Source organism: Bombus huntii, chromosome 13 (assembly GCF_024542735.1).
Source record: "Bombus huntii isolate Logan2020A chromosome 13, iyBomHunt1.1, whole genome shotgun sequence".
Lineage (NCBI taxonomy): Eukaryota > Metazoa > Arthropoda > Insecta > Hymenoptera > Apidae > Bombus > Bombus huntii.
In genome coordinates, this window is record NC_066250.1 from 8482986 (window position 1) to 8505179 (window position 22194).

A 22194-nucleotide genomic window follows, 5' to 3' on the forward strand; every position below is an offset into this window, starting at 1 on the left:
ATCAAGTGTCGCGTTAGTTGCACATATCGTGAACAACATTGCAAAACTTTAATCGTAAATAAATTTCCTTATTAAAAATTATGATAACTCGAATTAGATCGTTTTATTAGAAAAATGCATAAAAGCAAAATAAAATGAACCTATAGTAATCGTTACAAGAAAAAAGATAATGCTGAATTAATGATTTCAAAACGAATAAAAATACGTACTTTTTTTAAAATTTCATTTCTTTAATATCATTTCTTTAATTGCGCTATATTTGTATTGCTGACCACGGTGTTGTAATATCTGGGACTCCAGCTACTCATTAGCGTTCATAAATTTTACTAAATATACATTTCGTTTTTCGCGAATAAAGAAAAGGAAAACTAAGCAACCAAAATGGGATAATTTAAAAATCCCTTATCTGACTGTAAATTTTTGGCTGATAATGATTTCTGCTGACATCACAAAGTGTAATTACGATTTAACAGATAATAGCTTACACGGCACATTATTATTTAAATAAAATTAGTATTGAAACTTCTTCAAAGAATAAAACCAATACATAATGAAACTACTTGTGGTAAAAGATAAAAAATTGTAATTTAGAATAAATTTTGTTATTTTTTATTTCACCAATGCATTCGAGAAGAATGTTATTTTACTTCGCAATATTATTGGGTGAAATAAAATGTAAATCCAACAATTCACGGGATATACTATAAATCGAATTTGATTAGTTAATATAAGAAATCATATTAACAATTAAATGTAATATATGGAATAAAGAATATATCGTAGCTCAATTATAGTACAGCGTTGTACAATGTTGTTACAGGCAAGTTTTACACACATCGTTTTTAAATTTCATAAATATTACTAGTGCCCACTATATCAGATTCTGTAACTATTTACAAGTATTTTAACAGCAGTCACTGGAGTCAAACAAACTTGTAACAAATTTACTATGTTGTGTATGTATAATGTTATTCCTCGTACAAACATGAACATCAATATTTGTTTCGACAATAATACTTGTTCAAACGAAACGAAGATTCTCTGTTTACAGAACTTTTCTCCCTTAACCCCACAACGATATGTATCTACCCTACGTTATTGCAAAGCAAACAGGAAAGATGTCCTTGGAATGAATTACAGATAAGCTGGAATCTTCAACTAATCTTGCGATTGATTGTGTTTGCTGAACGTAACCAATTCCCATTGTCGTTAGCTAGGTCTATTGTTTGCTATGATACTTTTCACGTTTATTGGAGCAACAAGCGTATCGTCCAATTAAAGGCTCGTTTCTGGTATAGTGTACTAGACTTTCTATAAAGTCACTCTCGAAGTATCGACAACAATCGATAACTTGCATTCAACTTGTGCGATTAATTCTTGCCTTATTGGTATTTCTTTGGGTAATAGAAATCTTCTCGCGAACTGAAAATAACGATTCACGCATCGTCATATGAATGACAATCTTTAATTATTGTTGAACGCGAAGAATGATTATCAAGGAATTAATGAAAATGTCTTAATATGAACTACATTTGCTTTCAAGAGAGACGTTGTAGCACTCTGGGGAAGTTACGATTCTCAGTCATCATCAAATTGGTTTTCGTAATCGACTATTAATTAATTTATCGAATCAGCAACTTAATATCTATGCTTATAGGCAAATCACGAAAGCGTGAATAGTTACACAACAACGAATGCATTCGATGGTTCACGTTTCCGAGTACATTATTGCGATGATCTATCTTCGTGTACTAATTAGCACACTTCGATTTACATGAAATCAGTCGTGTTCAATAAACCAATGGCTCTTTAATATAAGTATAGTATAAATATAATATAATAAGCATAGTATAGTACATTTTCCAATTATTTTCTTTGAAATCAGTTGACAAATATTTTTAAGGAATTTTAGAAATCATTTAAGGCAATAATTTTATAATTTATCAATTTTAAAATCTTCCACCGTTATTAGTATTTTTGTTAACCAATTAAACCGGGAAGAGGAAATATATCTTTTAATATCTTTTTATGATTTGAATCATTCTATGAACTAAATACTAATTCACTATAGTTCTCTTGATAAATTACGACTAAAATTTATGGTCAAAAGCAATTTGATATAACCCATGTGTTGCCATAATGGATGATACCACAATGGAATGGTAGTGACGGGCTATCAGAAAAAAGCTATCCGACTGTTAGGCTGTCAGGGAAATTTTAAACTTTTCCGGACAAAGACACTTTGTAGCAGTCACGTCGATTAATTTCACTAGGGACTGCATTTGACGGCTGAATGTTGCTACATTAAAAGACGCTCAATTCTTAGTTATTCATTTCTGTACATTCCAATTTAAAATAACCCGCTTGTGTACAAACCTATAAATCAATATATGTAATTCTTTTACCATTCGAAACTAAAAACATTCGAGATCAGATTTGATTCTTTGACTGCTACGCGAATTTTATATAGTTTGTTCTTACATGTTACGTACTACTTACTTAATGTTAACTGAGATACGTACATGTTAATATGTACACAGAGTGTACCGCATACCTTTCGAGACAATTTTTAAGGTATCTCCGATAAACTGACAAAAAATTATTTTCAATAAACGTTAATCAGCTTTCAATCGGCTACAAATTGAAATATAAGAAATTTCTCAAAAATTATTTTCTCGATAAAAAGTTAGTTATCTGGACTTTTCCAAATGACACTACATATTTTTAATTTTACTCTATTGTAATTGATGCTAAAATAAGTTGAACGACCTACTATTCTATGACCTTAATATGGCCTTGAATTTTCAAATGTAAGCTTAATCAAAAACAATGTTATTTGATCAAATATTTATTTTGATCAAATTATACATTTGACATTAATATATTCAAAATGTTAACCATACCGATATAATCACCGATTATTACAATATCGAGCAACGCGTTGAAGGAAAATACAAAATATAAATGAGCCAAGTTTTTTAAAGTTTTCGAAAGAAGAATAAAGACTGTCACGATAGTAAGGAAAAATTAAAATTGCGATTTCGTCCTTCAGACAGATGATTTATAGACTCCCTCTGGGACGGAAGGAATGAAAAGTTTAATAGGCATGGCTGATAAAGGAGAAGTTCGTGGAAAGATTGTTTCATGTTCCGGATAACGTTGGTAATCGAAGTCCGTTGAATAATTCTTTTACGCAAGAATATACTTTCGAATCTTTTGGTTTGTCTCGCTTGTTCTTTCGAAATTTTTTCATGAATAAAAATACTTCCTTCAACGAGTAATTTTTTCTTTTGTTCTTGGTACTATCGTGATAACCCAACAATGCTCAAAGAAAATATGCAACCAGTTTATAACGACTGAGAATTTTACATTGGTCTAACTTCTCGCGAAAAAGGGATGTTAGAAAAGAAAGAACATTTTATCAAATTCTAAGAATTTTTAATATATTATTTATGATTTTAATATATAGCAGTGTATGGAACAAAGTTTCTTCAGTAACTTCTTAGTTTGCAAATTCCCATATAATAAAGTATTTAAGAAGAAATATTGGAATATTAGAAATATTTGACAAATTATATACATTATCTAAATTATTAGATTGAAACATAATTTTTAATTGAGGCGTTGAGACTAAAAATGGATTAAACTACATTTCTTCTGGATGTGCAATTTATTTCGATAAGTTGTGTTCAGACAAAAGTGAAAAAACTCATGTTTTCCAAATCAAACTTAGATAACATAAGGAAAGTAAATTGCACTAAATATTTCACATAACATTTGCATTTTAAATAGCGAATTATTCACTTTTTAAATGTTTTAATTGATTTTTTGTCGTTCTCACTATCTCATATAATACCAAAAATTCGTAGAAGCATATATTACATGAGAAATTGTAAAATATTATAAAAACAGTCGAGTTTATATTAAAGGTGTGCAAATAAAATTTATACGAGGGCTGATTCATTTACGAGCAAAAGTCTCCTAATTATTCCTGAATTTATCACGGTCCAAGAATTTTCCGCATATTTTCACCCACTTAATCCAGCCATAAGTATTTTCGATGGCCCACCAACGAATCAGGCAAACCATTTCCCACCAAGAGAGGGCAAAAGTTCCTGATTCGAGGAGAAACAAGAGAGAACAACAGAGAAAATAGACGTGAATCTACATCTGCGCTAAATTATTAAATACCGTGTATGTATTTTATGCGCGTGCAGACAGGTTCACGATAGTATTCATATACTTGTAGTCACTTTTATGAATATACTATGCGTGTCAGACAAAATACGAGTATTAATTAAAGTAATCAGTTATCCATTGTATTGATAGGATATACTAATTTTCTACTAAATACATGCTTGAAATAAATATCTTATTAATAATTAGTTTAGGTATTATAGGTAATTTCTCTATAGATTTTCAGATTTGTATCATATTTTTTCAAGAACTTGCTCAGATTGATTTTTAATTCTCTAATAAATATGTGTCTGCATTAAATATCCTGTAACTTTTACATCAATTTTTAAATTGGTTTCAAATTTTACCAATAGAGTAATGATAATCGCGTCTCATTGTACCGATGACGAAATTTCAATATGTTTTATATAATACACACAATATGGACATAAAATTTTCTATGGTAGGTGTTCAAATACTTTTGTCAACTAGTATATATGTTTGAAAGAATAAGTCGGATTTAGAGATTATAGGATTCTTGAATTGTTAATATAGCTAATGGGCGACTAGTGTTTACTGGATCATTAAATCATTTTATTCGTGAGTTACAACGATCAGTAATGGTACTCTGCTTGGATAATATTCGAATCGTTGCTTTGTAACCTGCATTCTCCAACGATGTGTTATTACTTGCTGTACACAAAGCTCCCTTCATAAATAACAGGAAGCTTCCCTTGTATCACGTTCATCTTTGTTGAGATCTAGCTTCACGAGATAAATCCTGGCTATGTGTTGCTGTATAGTTGATTCATACAAGGGTCGTGTAGAAGCCACAACGACAAATCCGCAAATTGAAAAGTATAACAAAATTATGACGTTATAAATACCGTTTTTTAAATTTACCTTAGAATTCATCATAGTTCGTATCATCTTCTTATGATGAATGAACTTGTGCAAGTAAACCATTTACTTTTTGTGAATTAAATATTAATCCCTTTACTTTGGATTATAAAATGGTACTGTGATATAAAATAGTGTTGCGATAATTATGTTACAAAGCCTAAAAAAAGTTATTTTATGTGTATTTTGGATATAATTACTTACTTATTAGTTAATACGTACGTCCCATATGATATGACAATTATTAATCTTAACAATGTATAGTTTTCGTCAATTATATATTTATGAAATGAAATTAGGAAATTAATAACAATCTGAATTGATTAGTTTGGCTCCTGAGTAGTTCGTATCGCATTCGTGGATATTAAGTAATCAAATTTCCAAAAATTACAAATCGCAAGATAAGCACCCAATTGTGCCGAAAAATCTCTCAAGAAATCGGAGGGAAAGCCTGAGTGAAAGAATAAGTTAGGGAGTTTCTATTTCCGTGCAAACGTTTTCTTGTCGATGGACCGCAATAAAAACGTCGATGAGGCAAGATATTCCCCCGGGTCTCGCGGCGTCGACGAGTTTCTTTCGAGCCATGCTGTTTCCCCATTGGATCGGCACACAGGGAAGTAAAGCGAATTTGTTGTTTACGATGCCGTGCACACAACGGCGAGACATGTTCGCCACGGGTGGTTATTCGTGGCTTGGAAAGCAGGCACGATAGAATCCGAGAAAGTTATAGGATAGATGTCAACCGCAAAAGTGATGATATATGTACAACATGTATGTACAAGGTGCATTAATACGACCATGGAACGTCTATATATTATGTCCTACTAGGTATGCTTTACATCAAATCTCGATTTAGAATGTCTATCGATCAGGTTCTTTGTCCTAGTCGATTGTTTCCTTTACTCTTTGGAAATTTCCTCTTACATCAAATGAATTTTCTGAAATTTTTGTGACTTGGGATATTGTGAAACCTGGTTGCTGCATTTTTTGAATAATGGAAAGTTTTTATTCTTATGCTATCATGACTGAGAGCTTATCATGTCTTATAAATTAAGAAATTATCAAACTTAAATACTTTATTACTATTCAATATTAAACGAAGGATAGAAAAATTATTGTTTGCTTAGTTGGTAAAAATAATAGCTTAGCAATTATATTATCACAGTGATGTTTACCTTTTCTGAGAACTTAATAATACTATCTGTGAAATATGTGGTTACCACGCTGAATCCGTAAAAATTAACAGTGAAAGAGTTAAACAAGATTGGCATAGGGTGAAATTTCACCCATAAAGTTTAAACGAAGGGATAAATCGAATGTAGAAGTTATAACAAACGAAAGTGAAAAGCAATGATAAAAATTATTTAAATGTAGTTTCTAGACGAATTGCGACAGAATAAATTGTTGTTAGAAATTAATAAATCACCGGAAAGTTTTGCGGGAAACAAGGATCATGATTTTCTACGTTTCTCTAGTTTCAACTGTTGTTGAAATAAGTGAACAGTGGGATTAGAATCATACAATACAGAAATCAATTTATTACTCTCCAGTAAATTCCAAGTTTCGTGAAACCCTTTCTATTCCTTTTACCGTTGTGAGATTTGTAGGAGAATAAGTCGAACGAGGTAAAAGACTGGGAAAAACCTGTCCATTAAAGATTCAGAAACGCACTGGTACTTCTGTTTAATTTAGCCATCGATTGCATTCGTCGATTTCGTCGAAAGCATGTACATCAACATCGTAAGAGCTATAGAGAAAGCTCGTTGTCAATGTCTCTGTGAAGTTTCGACAAAACCTCATGATGCTCTTTCATTCGAATTTCGAATCAGCGAGTTGTTACCACTCCAACGTAATTGAATCGAAATGATATCTTGCATTCACCTGCCGCACATGTCTTCGTTATGTTCGATAAATAACTTCCAACCCTTTATTTTTATTTGATGCCTGACATTGTTCTCTACTCGATTAAAAAAATATTGGAAGACTTCTTCGTGAAAAATTGTAAAAAAATTGTAAAATGGGAAGTTGTAAAAAAGTATTTTTATGATGGATTCAAAGAATTTGAAGAAGATAAAACAATTCATAAGGATAGTACCTAATGATTATAATGGTTGTTTTGGATAAGCATAAATTGCATTATTCTAAACATAAACGAATCGAGATTCAACTATACAGTTGACTAAAACAGTGCTTTTTGTAAAAAATAATTGAATACTTTTAAAGTGTTGCTGTTTTCAAAGGTCTTCTTCTTTTGAAATGCAACGCTAATCCCACTTTTTCTGACGGAGCTGATTTCATGTACATTATCACTCATGAATGTGTAGACATTTTGATCTATAGTTAATTTGTAGTTAATAATACATAAATATTACCGAGATGTATAAACTATTTAATACTAGTAGTATTTCGAAATGAAATATGTGATTTGTTGACATATTAAAAAATACTACCCAAATTAATCATGATAATATCTATCAGTTCGGGAAAGCCATCAAAGCTGGTGCGCATTATTTGACATTTACAAATATCGTATATTAATGTTTTAAAATAAATTTCAGAATATCATAAGGACTAAAATTGTCATCAAGCTTTTTAGTAAATTGGTAATTTTTAAATTAAATTAGGGTCCAAATATGCAGCTTCGTTTACGACAAACGTTTTATAAATACATTTGACTAACTAATTATTTTCTACTAATTTCAATTAAATATCGAGCTACACGAAGTGCCTGTTAAACGACACAAATGTTTAAATAGTAGTTTGATCAATCAGATTTGGTGTGTGCAATCAACAACCTCCAATAATTGAATCAGAATTCCAAGTAACGTTTGGGCAAACCACAATATCGCGATCAATCGATTTGATCCTCAACGAACTGTCACAAGAGAAACTTCATTCTGGTGTTACAACACCAAAAACTATGTATATTTGTAACTGTTTCTCATTAAATTTCGTGATTTCTAACAACTTTTTAAACCACGAATTTCTACACTACCCATAAATATGATCGAATTTCAAAATAATTTTCGCCGCATTCATCATTCCGTTTGCGAATGGTTAATAAGAAATATAAATAAAAATTCGAAAGGAGAATGAGAAAGTGGACGGTGGGATGAAAAACTAGAAGAGAACTCGTTGGTCCATAAATATCGACCAGACTACCAGGGAAATGGTGCACGCTCTGCAAATGTTCCATGTAATTTGCATCGTTACTTGTTACCACGTTGTTATTCCGTGTTGATTTACACGTTTACAAAGCCTGACAATGTCATTACCATCGAGTGATCATCCTATCGAAAATTATGCCTACACGAAACCTGCCCAGGAACGCTTATGGAACGCTGTAACTTTATCGTGTAATTGATTTACCATGATCCTTCTTGAATTATGTACCCACCGACATTCTACAATTTACTTAATACCAGGTACATTTCCGAATGATAAACATCATTTAACGATTGCGATTTCGCGTTTTGATATTGTTTACCTGTCCATTTTTTAGACCCATGTTTTAGTTCGTAAATGAGGGATTATGACAATAGAACTTGTAATTAAAAAAGAAGTATTTAAAAAGATTTGAATATCTTAAAATTCAATAATCTAATTCAAAACTAATTTCAATTTATTGTCATCATCTGTGATCTTTTGATGTTAGTCCAGAGTTGTAAAATAACAGAAAAAATATATGTTCGAATAAACAATAGTTCTCAAGCAAGGTAAAGTAATAAATCGGACAGTGTCAGTAATTAACAGCCTGTAGCAACTGAATTGTTCTCGCGCTATTGTAATTTCGACCTAGTAGCTCGTTTTCGAGATTAATTAACGAACAAAATACGAATGATCGAATTCTGTTCTGCTCCCATTACGAATACCCCGCGATGGAAATATTAACGATCTATCGGTGATGATCGCTATAAAAGTGAACGCGAATATGGACGCTTGCTGTGATAAAATAATTTGTAGATACTATTATGAATGTATCACGAGAAACAAGAATAGTTAATGGATATCCTAATTTGCACGTTGCAATCGTTAAAGATCTGTAGAATTTTTTAATGGATCTGTAAGTGGAATTATACGGATCTCGAAACTATACGGTGGAAAAATCAATATAAGTCACTTAAAAAATAAGAAGAAACCAAATTACCAAATATTTTAATATATAAAGTAATAATTAGTCTGCGGATATTTATGCAAATTCATATTTTCGATAAAAAGAGATGCGATAGAAAATTGTTTTACATACCAAATATTATAAACAGCACTATATTTTACATATATCTTCGTATTATGTACATATTTGGGCAATTTGACACTTTCAAATTTACTATAAAAGCATATCCGTAGACTAATAATAGCTTTAATTTTTATATAAAGTAATTAACTTTTACTAAATGCTTGAAACACATGACAGGCTGAAAACATAGTAATGTATATGTGGTGTATGGCCATTTTCATTGTTAATAATAAATATAAAAACGTTGAAGAGTCGGAAATAATTATTCAGCGTATGTGTGTACAAAGCATTTTGCACAAACGCCTCTCAAATGCACATAGATATGATAATTTATTGTCTGGCGTTTAATGTTTCATCGTTTTACCAATTTGCAATCGCATTGATTGCATTTTCGTCTTGCGACTCGTGGCTTCGCTCGCAATCGAATTAACTTGCACAATCGCTTTTCTATTTTTCCGTTTTCATGTTCATCATCGTATTAAACAGGATCTCTTTCCAGAAAAAAAGATTCCAATTCCATAGTCTCATTTTTTTATTTAGTTTTATTTTCTATATGATACAAATATAAAAATATATGAACATTCAGTGATAATATAAATATAAAAATATTGTTAGCTTTCAAAGATTCTAACATACAAATTTTATATTAAGGTTTGTTTTCAGAAAATGGAGGAATTTCCATGTTGTTTGGAAACGTTTCGTGTTACTCGATATTTCGATTATACAAGACGGGCAACAGAACACCTCAATCGAGAAAGCCAAAGAGCGAGATTTTGAAATGAGATCTTGGAGGAAAACATCCTCAGTTTGAGACGGGCTCATTTCGAAAATTTCGCCGTATTTTGATGGAAAAGAGGAATTCTATTAAATTTAGTAAACCACCACATGGTTCTAATAGGAAAGGGATAATCTTCCACCATTATCTTAAGTGTAACTTTACACCTTGGCCATGGATTATAAAGGAAACATGTTACATTTCGTTTCACATACCTTTTTTCTCTTGTGTTCTTAATCTTTTTCTCTTAGGATTTTAACTTTTTAAACTTAAAAACAGCAAATCGCATAAAAAAGGTGTTGAAAATGACAACGTGAGTTCGTGCTCGCCACCCATATGCAGATGCGTTAGTTATAAGAAATAGTAACTAGAAGATAATCCTAGTTACAATCGATAGATTTAATCGATAAGCTTAAGATGCTTTTTTGTTTTTATCCCTAGTTTTTGTAAGCGCGTGCAATAAAGGTTTTTTTTGGCTTACAACGATCTGATAAATTTATCCATTCAATAAAATAATAACTATTGTGATCCTACCTCTGAGTATAGAAATAACAACAAAAAGAAATAAAATACAAAATTGGAAAATGTACATATGTATCATAAAACTATAGATTCTTTTTATGTAGTTTTTCAATTAATCCATTAAGAACCAACGTTTCGTTAACACGAAATTTAATTGTCAATATTTTTCAATTAATTTAGATACATTTTCGTACGCTATTGCGTTCTTCATAGTGGTTACGTATGTGATAAACGTTACGCAATTGTGGCTCGTGAAGGCAGTTTCAAGGATGTGTTTAATACTATTTTCGTCACTATTTCTTCCTCCTAGATTCTATAGTTTTATAAAATTTTACAAAATCGATGTATTTGTAATATTATAATAAATCATATATTTCTTGGTGCTTAATGGGTTAAAGAGTGGGCAAAAATTAGCGTAAGACTGCGCGATTGAAATTATTTAAGAAAAGAAATAAAAAATATTCTAGTTTTGAAAGAATTTTATTTTCAACAAGCAAACGGAAGTACAGATGATAGCAATGAAATCGTGGATAGTGAAGCATAATAATGTTGTTTCACGATGCAAATACCGTGAAAAGAATTGCATCCGTATGCGTCGCGATGCTATGGACGACACGGAACGTGACGAATTTTTACGTTTCCCGCAAGGGTAGGTAACTACGCCGAGTGTCGCTGAAAATACATTCAGTTTCTGGTTGCGTCTCAAAATTTTTCACACTGAGAGAAAACGACGATGGTGAAAACGTGGCTGGATATAGAAACTGCGTATGGCTTAAAGGTTTTATTTTTCCGCCAAAGTTTCATTTTGTAATTCTGTTCACGCTTGAACATTCGCGATATTCGTCTTCAAAGTTTACCCTGTTGATTGCACATCAAATATATAATATTATACGATATAAATATATAAAGATTATCGATTAACCGATGACAATAAAGTGTTGGCCATTTACATTTCATTTAAGAATAATGGGGTGACAGGTAATTTGCGACAATTTGCTTTCAACGCGTAGTGAAGCCTTTGTGAAACAACGGCTTGTACCAAAACTACAATTCATGCGATGATGGAGATTTTCAGGTTAATCAAGTTTTTTAATGCAGTATTTAGAGGAAAAAATAAATTTTTATTAAAATATTGAGATGTTTATTGTCCTGCATATTTTTCATGATTTTTTTATTATTTTATTTATATATAAAGTTTAATAAAATAATTTTTGATTATGTAGCTTCATCATTTTATATTCTTCTATAATACTTGTTATTTTATATTTAATATTCTTGGAGAAGTACCTACATTATTTATTTTCATTATATCACATCAATTAGAATCACCCATGTATTGTAGATTTAAGAGCATTACAAATGACTTCGTGGAACAAAATTCCATAAATAATTCTAATAACCATATATTTACAGTATTTTTAAAACAAAAATTATATTCCGTCATCTTGAAATCTATAATCTTTTCACAATATTAGGAAATCGAATGATTTGATCAATAGTCCAATGGCGAAAAATATGAAAGATGAAAGAATTTATTTTGTATTATGGAAGAAGCTTCTGGGATACATATATATTCTCGATATATAAAATGGATTCAATCGGTTGATGGTTGAGAGATACTGGTATTTTGAAAATACGGTTGATCGATCCGTGTCCCAAGCCGAATTCCAAAGAATAATGGACGTGGAACCTTGAATTACCAAATACTCTTTGAATATTTGAAGATAGATCTTAGAGAAATGCGAACAGAAAGTTTCTGGATATGATAATGGCATGCTTTCTGAATTATCCGTGGACCCAGCAGCTTGTCTCAACACTTTTATCCTCGGAATATTTCCAAGACTGTCTCCGACCGAAGAAATTAACAGAATAAGAAATCGCGATTTTTCATCTTGCTGTGCTTGTTCCAATAATACACAGTAGGTGGGCAAATTATAAATCACTTCGAAATTTTTACTTATTTAAAAATATATTTAAAACGAAGCCTTCTCTATATGATATTAAGGATTTTAAAAATTCTACGATTTATTAAAAATTTTCAGGTATCGTATTCATTTAAAAAAGGTTTCTTCTAACTATTTAATTTAATTACAAGTTTTTATTTCATAATTAATTTAGGTAAAGCTATCGATCTTCAAAAAGTATGGAATTTTTGCAACACAGTTTACATTATCCAGTTATCTTTAAAATAGATGGCCACGTTTTGAAAACTATCAGTAAAGTTAAGAGAAAAATGACTTTAATATAATAAATGTTGCGAAAAGAATTCGTTCATTTCTGGGTTAAAATAGAAATGAATTTTCTCAAATATATAAGACGCCGAGTTCTCATAACGGAGTGCAATATCCGACTCATTTCTGTATCCCTCGCTTCAATTTCAGTACCTATAATATTTTTCCAATATCCTGTCTTTTTCACATATTAGAAACTTTCAGTTGCTTTCGGAAGTTTACGATAATATTCACGTATGTAATACTTATTACGGTCTTAATTTAGCCTTCCTCTCGATATTCATTTTCGATTTTACGTATTGTACGAAATCATTGATACTCGCAGATGTAAAGGTATAATTCAGTATGGGACGTGGCGCAAATCTGTCTTGAGGATGCTGAATTGTTTACGTGGATCGCGATATTCCGATAATCGGTCTCTCGGAAAATTGATTCTCATATAATCGATCCTTATCGATAATCAATGTTCCGCTGTACGTTCGTATTTCGCATCTGGATATTTGATACCATGCCGCATTCAACGTACATCGACCATAGAAAGTGGAAAATTGAGAGGATATCGAACGTTTTACACCCTTGCTCCGTAAATCGCAAATGATCAGTAGCGTAAAATTTTAGTTATGAAGTAGAAAGAAGTATTAATATTCGTAGCACAAAAAGAAGGTTAGACACTTCAATATTCTTTAGGTTCTATATCAAATTGTAGGTACCGGAAAAAATAATTTATAGTTTTCGTTCTTTTTTCTTAAAAAAAATCTTTTTTCCTCTCTATAGGGTATTTTCTGCAAAAATACGTATATTATATGATAAATCGTTTTTTTCACTTCATTAGGTGTCACATGTGCTTTCTCACTTAAATAATTTAAAGTGTTTTGTCTTTTAGATTAAAAATAATCTTATTTTTATAAGTGCAAAAGTAATATGAAATCGTTGTGTAAATTTCGTAAAATTTATCAATCAGTTTTATGTTTTATTTGTTCTGAATAATAAATACTGATTTAATATTCTTTTCTTAATAAGAAAGTAATTATTTATTATTTGTCGACGTTATTTATTTGTAATAGAATATATTTCTACTTATCTTATATAAAAATCATAAGGTAACAAAGAATAAAGTTGGTAAATATTTAAATGCATTATACCAAAAAATATTTGTATACAAAATAATTTTAATTACAAGTGCTTTGTAGAGAGCCGCATTTTATTGTGTAGTTTCACACCTAGTAACATGACACGCTGTGAATTAACTTTAATTCCGTACATATGTCTTAACTCACATGTTTCAGGAGTATACACATGTTCATACAGGTTCTCTCATGAAACTAAACAGGTCCCTTTGGTGTTATTGAGAATATATTTTAGAAACCCTGAACCTTCCAGTTTTCACAATGCTAAGCTTGAAAAAGCTCCTTTATCTTAGTTTTTACTTTCATTTTGCTCTGTATACGCCATGCAACATATCTTTAACGCCGGACTAGCATCCATTACTTGATTACTAATTTATATGTGTTAATAGATAAGCTTCATATACCAGAAACGATGCATTTAAAAATAACACTGTTCCAGAACTCTTTAAGAATTCATTAGAATTTTTATAAGTTTATCTTCTTTAAAAAAACTTCTTTAAAAACATTTGGAGAATTTATTTCACTGCACATTGAATTCTATTAACTTCTCAGTAGATATACAACACAATTTACATTTCCTATATATATATTTTGTACATATTTATAACTTTATAAATTCTTTTAATTTATTTTGCTACTGTCAATAAAATTTATATAGTTTAACCAATAACTCAAAAATTCATACAGCTTGTACTCTGCTTTTCTTCTTACCAATTCTTTAGTAACATTTTTGTTTACTTCCTTTTTTTCTTCCTTAATTCGATATATCGGATTGCATGATTGCTTCGATGGTTACGTATTATAGTATATCCGGTTCAATTAGATAAGTCGAAGAAATTGTAGTGGCATTGCGAATTCTTCCAGCGAGGTAAATCACTGTGCAACAAATATCGACGGACAAATCACAGCGCCTATTCGTAGATCGTGATAGGTCCTTGGAGATTGGTTAAATTAGCGCGGAGTTATACTAATCTTCCCATACTTCTGATTCATCGTATCGCCTTGTTCGACTCCAGAACACGAATATCAAATTTCGAAAACGAAATTTTTCTCCGGACATTTCCATCACAAACAACAGAAAAATTTATTTGTATGGTATCGTTTAGTTCTTTCTTTTTCTTCTTTTGAATCATTGGAAATTGTCTTTTTAATTATAGTTTTGAAATGTTTGAATATCCTAGAGGTTGTAAACATTGTATGGATATAATACAATTGCCCAAAATTAAGACTTATATAAAATTAAAGATTTTAACTCAATGCCATAGGATGTACATAATATGCAAAAATATTCAAATATCATAAAAAATGTTCTGAAAGAATTCTAACGAATGCGGAATTTTAAAATACCTTCAGAACATAAAGGATGGATTCTAATCCAAATAACTCGTTCTATATAAACACAAACTTACAGTCGATTTATGAGAAATAAAAATAATATTTTGAATTAAAATACTCGATTAATGTGAAAAAATTCGACTAAAGAATCACCCATTGAAAAATCGCTCGAATAATTACGCTGAATCTTGCTAAAGCTATCGAAACTATTCTTCGCTATCGCGTGAGCGAATTAATTTTGTGATAACGCAGGTAGACTAGAATTACATTCTCCATCCTATCCTCGAATTCGCTCGTGTATCACCAACGAGCAGAGATATTCGATTTCGCAGAACACGGCTTTGTTCCAGTGTTGCGATATAATCAAGTTACTCCTTGCTTTTTTTAATATGTTCTCACAATGGAACATTTGCTGCAGCGAGAAAATCTGTGTGCCTTGCATTGTTAGAGATCGTGATATTTGCGTTCCAATAAAAATGCTCTGCCTTCGACCTCGCTGTTCCTTTTTCTCCTTTCAATCAATATTCCTTTCGTTACTGCGTTACGTTCCGCCAAAGAAACCAGAAAATATACAGAGTGTCTGAGTAATCATGGTACGATCAACAAGAAGGTGATTCTGGTGACGTGGAGAAAGAAGTCGAGAATGTGGAATAATATTTTCTCACGTAACGCTTGACTTTCGAGAAAATCAAATTTGAAGATTTGTCAAGTATTACGTGAATTTGAATTTGGTTAGCATTTAATGTGAGTTTATGTAATTTCTGAGTGGATAGGAATGAGTAATTGGCAGAAGATTAATCTAGATATGATGATAAGTAGAAAATATAAATCAAGCTTTTTCATTTGAAGCCTAGTTTTTTAGAAATTCCTAAATATTCTACAAATCATTAAAGCTTCGTTAGCTACATCGTTTCAAATCTCAAAATTTCTTCTTAAATCTTTCACCGATTTAATAATTTGAGACTGTATCTTCTCCATTTTTTTATACGAAAATACCATGTTCTGCCTGAGAGAAGTTCTAAGGGAAAATATCCAAAAGTCAATAACATTGTTCCAATTATGACGTCACTTAATGTATGACTCATAATGTTCCTTTTTCACAGTCTTCCTATATTTCACAAATTTTCGAAGTCAATTATCTCGAAAACAAAATGTCGTACGGAGAAAATACCATCCTATATTTTCAATTTATATTTTCACATAGCACCATCCCTTTTCCGATCCTACCATGATTGCACTGAGACACACTGTATAGCAGAGCGGGCTGAATCTGGAAATTGGAACTGTCGCACCGATAACAGAATTTTATTTGTTTCGAAACATTTTTTAAAGAAACTTGAAAGACTTAGCGGAGAAACAAGAGACGCTAATGGAGTTTCAATGATAGTACGAAACAGAACTTATTATTGGAAGGGATAACATCGAGTGTAAGCTGTATTCTTCATTGAAATTGAGTTGTAATCCTTTCGCTGCTATTTCTATTTTGATTCGAATTTTCTTCTGCTTCCGGATCTTATTGAAACAGTTTCGATTTGACCGATAAACATCCCTTCCGGTGGCAATAATGTTTTTAACGCTTTCGTACGCGATTTTACGCATAAATTTAAGTCTTGGGAAATTGAAAAGCTTTAAGTGCTTCATCGCAAAGGCTCTTTAATGGACTCGTGCCACCTACCATTTCTTTCCAGTCGGTGTTTCGATTAAAGTTTGTTAAAACTTTTCGGCGTCATCGAGGGAGCAAAACTAAGCTGTGAAAAGGGAACTTAATACCTGAACTGATTTGATCAGTAAAATTTTTACAACGATGCGATATGTAAATTTCCTTTTTCTATCCGTTTTCTTCGTTCTCTTCTGAATGATAAGTTTTGACGTGCAGATGGTCTGTTAAATAAGACCAGATAATTAAAATGTACGGTTCAAATTGCTTCAGTTAAATGCAGTCACCATGAAGCCCTCTTAAACTTTCGTTAATTAATATTCCAATAACGGAAACTGCTTTCAGAGATAGCGCGAGATTGTTCGAGGCTCCAGCTGTTGCATTTGCGAATAATTAACACTTTGTTGCGGTAATTTCTTACTGATCAAAGGAAGTTAGTAGAACGAGCCTAGGACTTATCGGATGGATATATTTTTTTCTTGTCTTTATCGGTTCAAATCAGTATAATCATGTATGCATTTACATTTTCTCTCAGAACATAACTCAATGTTTTAGTAATCGTATTAAATAATATTAATTAATATTAAATAATGTTTATTCATATAATGATGCTTAGTTGTTTGTTGTATTTAAGTAAAAGAACATGTAAAATCTATACAAAGAGTGTTGAAACACTATAAAGTCGGATAATCTGAAACAGAAGTAGACAAAACAGATATTATACATGTAATATCGTGATATAATGTGTTTAAAAAGAGTGGACAATAGAGATGTTAATCAGACAGAAAAAGACGATTGTTGTTCAACCTGAACTATTCACGCCAAACGCACAGAAAACAGCGCAATCCACACTCTCTCGGCAACGCCACCCGCAACCTCTGTCTCCGCTCAGCTCGCACTCGGCTCTTCGACTCGCACGCTGCTTTTCGACTAACGCTCTCGTCGTTGCCGCATTCTGTTGTCTTTTTCCTAGGCCCAACGCACACGTGTTTTGCAGACGCTCGTGGCCAGGGTCACGTAGGTCTTTTCCACGAAACTATGCACTTGAAAAGACCGATGACACATTGATGGGCCCGACGACGCCTCGGCTCTCGCGACATTGTTCATAGTTCGCCCGATATTTCTTAGGCCTTTCGTCCACGATACTACACTCGGCCATCCTGCAATAACATCTGCCCTCAGATGTTGCCTTCTATCTCGCTGTCATCAGATGCGTCACTTTCGGCGTTTAGGACCCAAGGTTTCATAAAATGGAGGTGTGTGCGGGTCCTTCCTTCGGTACTGCTTCGCACGCTTTCTTCTTTTCTTGTAACTTCGACGATTCTCCTCTTGAGTTGCGGCGATCTTCTTCTTCGCGTCCTCACGTAGCTCGCGACGTTGTTCTTCAAACCTCGCGGCCCCCTCTTCGTCGATCAGCTTTCTAATCTTCGCCTCTTCCCTGACTTGCATTTCGACCCCGACCAGTAGCTGGAAAGGAGTCTTCCCTGTGCTTCTGTTTACGGTGGAATTCAGGTATTTCTGAACCTGGTCGACATGCTGCCCGTTCCCCCTCAGCGCCAGTCTTCGCGGTCTTCGCGCTACCGGTTTGTCGCTTTTCAGAACTATTTTCGCGGTTATCCCGACGTCTCTCTTCTTCTCCGGCCTATACCCTTTAATAATATCCCGAATGGCTTCACGATAATGCGGTTCCTGTACGTGTGTTAGGTCTGTTTCGTCAGTCTGTTCTACTACGTTAATTCTAAACACATCCGACACGTCTTTGTTAGTCTGTTCGTCAAGCCGCAAGAAAGTCACTTCGCCCCGTTTAACCCGTAACTCTACCTGATCCAGAAAATCAGTGCCTAACAACAGGCCGTGCTTCGTCAATATTTTGTTTGAAACAACGTGCAAAGTGATTGGCAGTTTACACCCATCAACCGTCATTACCTTAGTGAATTCACCCCAGGTCTCATTGCCAGCGGAACCAAAACCGTCGAACTTAAACTTGCATTTACCTAGCGGTGGTGACCCTAACCTCGCATACTCGTCTGATCGGATGAACGTGAGATCACTACCCGTATCCACTAATGCCACAAACCTACAGTCATCTATCGCCACTTCTTTCACATACTTCCCTTTTTCGGATCTTGACACTACGCAAGTCTCTTTCGGTCGTGCCGTACACCTCGCTGCAATATGTCCAAATCCGCTGCACTCGAAACACCTAACACCTTCTCCCCTCTCCGGACACTTAACACTTAGATGATCCTCACTACCGCAAATGAAGCATCTTCTTTTCTTCATTGCATCTACAGATTGACTGGGCTTCCCGTTCTTCTGGGTTTCAGCCGGCTTCACAATCGACTTTGCTCTGCGACTCTTCTGCTCTTCGTACATCACTAACCTCTTCCTCAACTCTTTGATTGACGTAGCGCCGTACAATACAGCCTTATTGTTCTCGCCGTCTATTATTCCATCCACTATGTATTCCACCTTCGCTTCCTCCTCCATGTCCACATGGCTGGCTATTTCGAGCATGCGGTACATGTAGGCCAAACATGCTTCATCACTCTCCTTTTTCGTTTCTTCAAGCTTCTGATGAACTTGCCTACTGTTGACTTTTCTCGAAAATTCTTTCACTAGCCCCCTCTTCAACTCATGCCAAGTCCTGGCATGACACTCGAAGCTCGCGAATATTTTCGCTGATCCCTTCAGCAGCTTCCTGGCGTAGACTGCCTTCTGCCCATCCGACCACATGCACGTATCAGCGACTTCCTCGAACGACTCGAACCATCGTTCGACATTTTCACCTTTGTCGCCACTAAACGACTCTAATGCATCTTCGACGTCTCTAAAACTCAGTGTCGAACCAACGCATGCCCTTCGACAACATTCGTCACGGTCCTGATACACCCTTCGCGTATCTCTCTTGTATCCTCTTGCGTTTTTCTTGTCATCTTCATCCTCACTTTCGTCGTCGCTTTCTTCTTCCGACGATACGTCGTTACCATCCATGGCCGCTTGTAGCCGTGCGCGTAATTCTACTTTTCTTCCCGTCGTTTTTAAACCCAAACTAGCGAGGCGCTCCTTCAACTCCTTCGTATTCATTTTCTCAACATCTTCATCTTCGTTACAATCACGCTCAGCTCTCTGTACGTTTCCTAGATCTCGTTGACCGGTTAGCTCTTCACCGCCCGTCGATCCCTTAGGACACGATTGTCCAGCCCTACACGCCCGATTCAGCCTTGCAATCAGCACTGACCTCGCACCCGATATAGGGAGGTTCATTCGCGCGAGCTTACTCCTCAGCTCCTCCAGCGTCGAACCCTCTTCACCCGACAATCGCTCGTCCCCGACGTTTGCCATTTTTCACACTACACAAACTTAAACCGTCAACGATATCGTCTTTTACCGCACCGCGTACCGGTAAATTCACAACTAGCTCGAATAGCTCTGTTAAACCGTTTCGTTTTCTGTCTTGTCCAATCCCGGCTGAGCCCCCAAAAATATGTAATATCGTGATATAATGTGTTTAAAAAGAGTGGACAATAGAGATGTTAATCAGACAGAAAAAGACGATTGTTGTTCAACCTGAACTATTCACGCCAAACGCACAGAAAACAGCGCAATCCACACTCTCTCGGCAACGCCACCCGCAACCTCTGTCTCCGCTCAGCTCGCACTCGGCTCTTCGACTCGCACGCTGCTTTTCGACTCGCACGCTGCTTTTCGACTCGCACGCTGCTTTTCGACTAACGCTCTCGTCGTTGCCGCATTCTGTTGTCTTTTTCCTAGGCCCAACGCACACGTGTTTTGCAGACGCTCGTGGCCAGGGTCACGTAGGTCTTTTCCACGAAACTATGCACTTGAAAAGACCGATGACACATTGATGGGCCCGACGACGCCTCGGCTCTCGCGACATTGTTCATAGTTCGCCCGATATTTCTTAGGCCTTTCGTCCACGATACTACATACACAATAATGTATATAATAAAGAATATATAAAATATCCAGAATACCGAAAATAAACAGAATTTTTGCAAAATTAAATAATCTCGACGTTCCACAAATTTTTTTAATCGACTAATTATTTTCATTTTGATTTAAGTTCTCAATTTCGTACAAAATTTTTATATCTTTTTAATGGGCACAATTTCACATTACGTCCATCTCGATTTCGTTTCCGTTAAAAGATATCGCAAACATCGTAATTTAAACCGGAAAAGTAAAACGATGATTTCTAGCATCGAATGTGAGTTTTCAGCGACAGTGTAATGTTTCATTTTATTTCAGTTTCGGTTTAAAAAGAAATAAACTAAAATAAAAGGAAAAGAGGCAGGAACTCGCTGACTAAAAAGATTTTGTTTCTTTGTTCTCGACACGCGGATGGTGCAAAACAATTCAGACGACAGATAGGGAGCTGATGTGGTCTTGAAACGTTATTAGGGGGAAAAAACGAGTTCGAGAACGTGACACGCTGGTAATATCGTGACCAGTTTGTTACTCGAAAGTTGAGATTGAAATACATGCGTGGAACGTTGCAACAAGAAGTTCTGATTTGCTAGAAGAAAAAATATAATTTCAGTATATTGAAATGTAAGCCTTTTAAACGTTTTACCTGTACTTGATAGGATGAAAAATAGGATAAAATAAAATAAATCTTTTGAAAAGCTTATTCTTGGGAAAATATGTATACTGATTTATTAAAGGAGAGAAATATACATTGAGTATATAGAAATGTACGCCTTTTAAATATTTTATGTGTACTTGATAAGATGAAGAATAGCATAGACGTCTTTTGAATAAGTTTATTTTTAGAACAATATTTGCTCTGGTTTGTTAAAAGGAAGATATAAGTTCCATTTATATGGAAATGTAAGCTTTTTAAATGTTTTATGTGTAATTGACAGTCTATTCTTAAGTCTATTCTTAAAATACAAAATTTATCGAACGACATTGTTAGTAATTTTCATGAAAAAATGTTCTTATATAGCTTTCAACATGTTGTCAATGTGTTATCAGTGTTTTTATTTTAATTTTTTATTCTTTTTATCCTCTAATTCTACTTTGTTTATTTCAAAGATCAAATGATTTTTTATTATACGCTAAAATCATGATTGTTAGTATTACAATATGTAAGAAATTAAAATAAAATGTTATATTATCATGATCAATTTTTGTACTCTATTTTTATACGTATATTTCTCTTAGGCTTTACTTCAACGTTCGATTTAATATTTAATAAAAGTGGTTGA

At 33.6% G+C, this 22194-nt stretch overlaps 1 protein-coding gene across 2 annotated transcripts in view; it reads right to left on the reverse strand.

Moving 5' to 3' along the window:
* Nucleotides 1-22194, reverse strand: part of LOC126872355 (uncharacterized) — a 327311-nt gene that overhangs the window by 273959 nt on the left and 31158 nt on the right. The window lies entirely within an intron of this gene.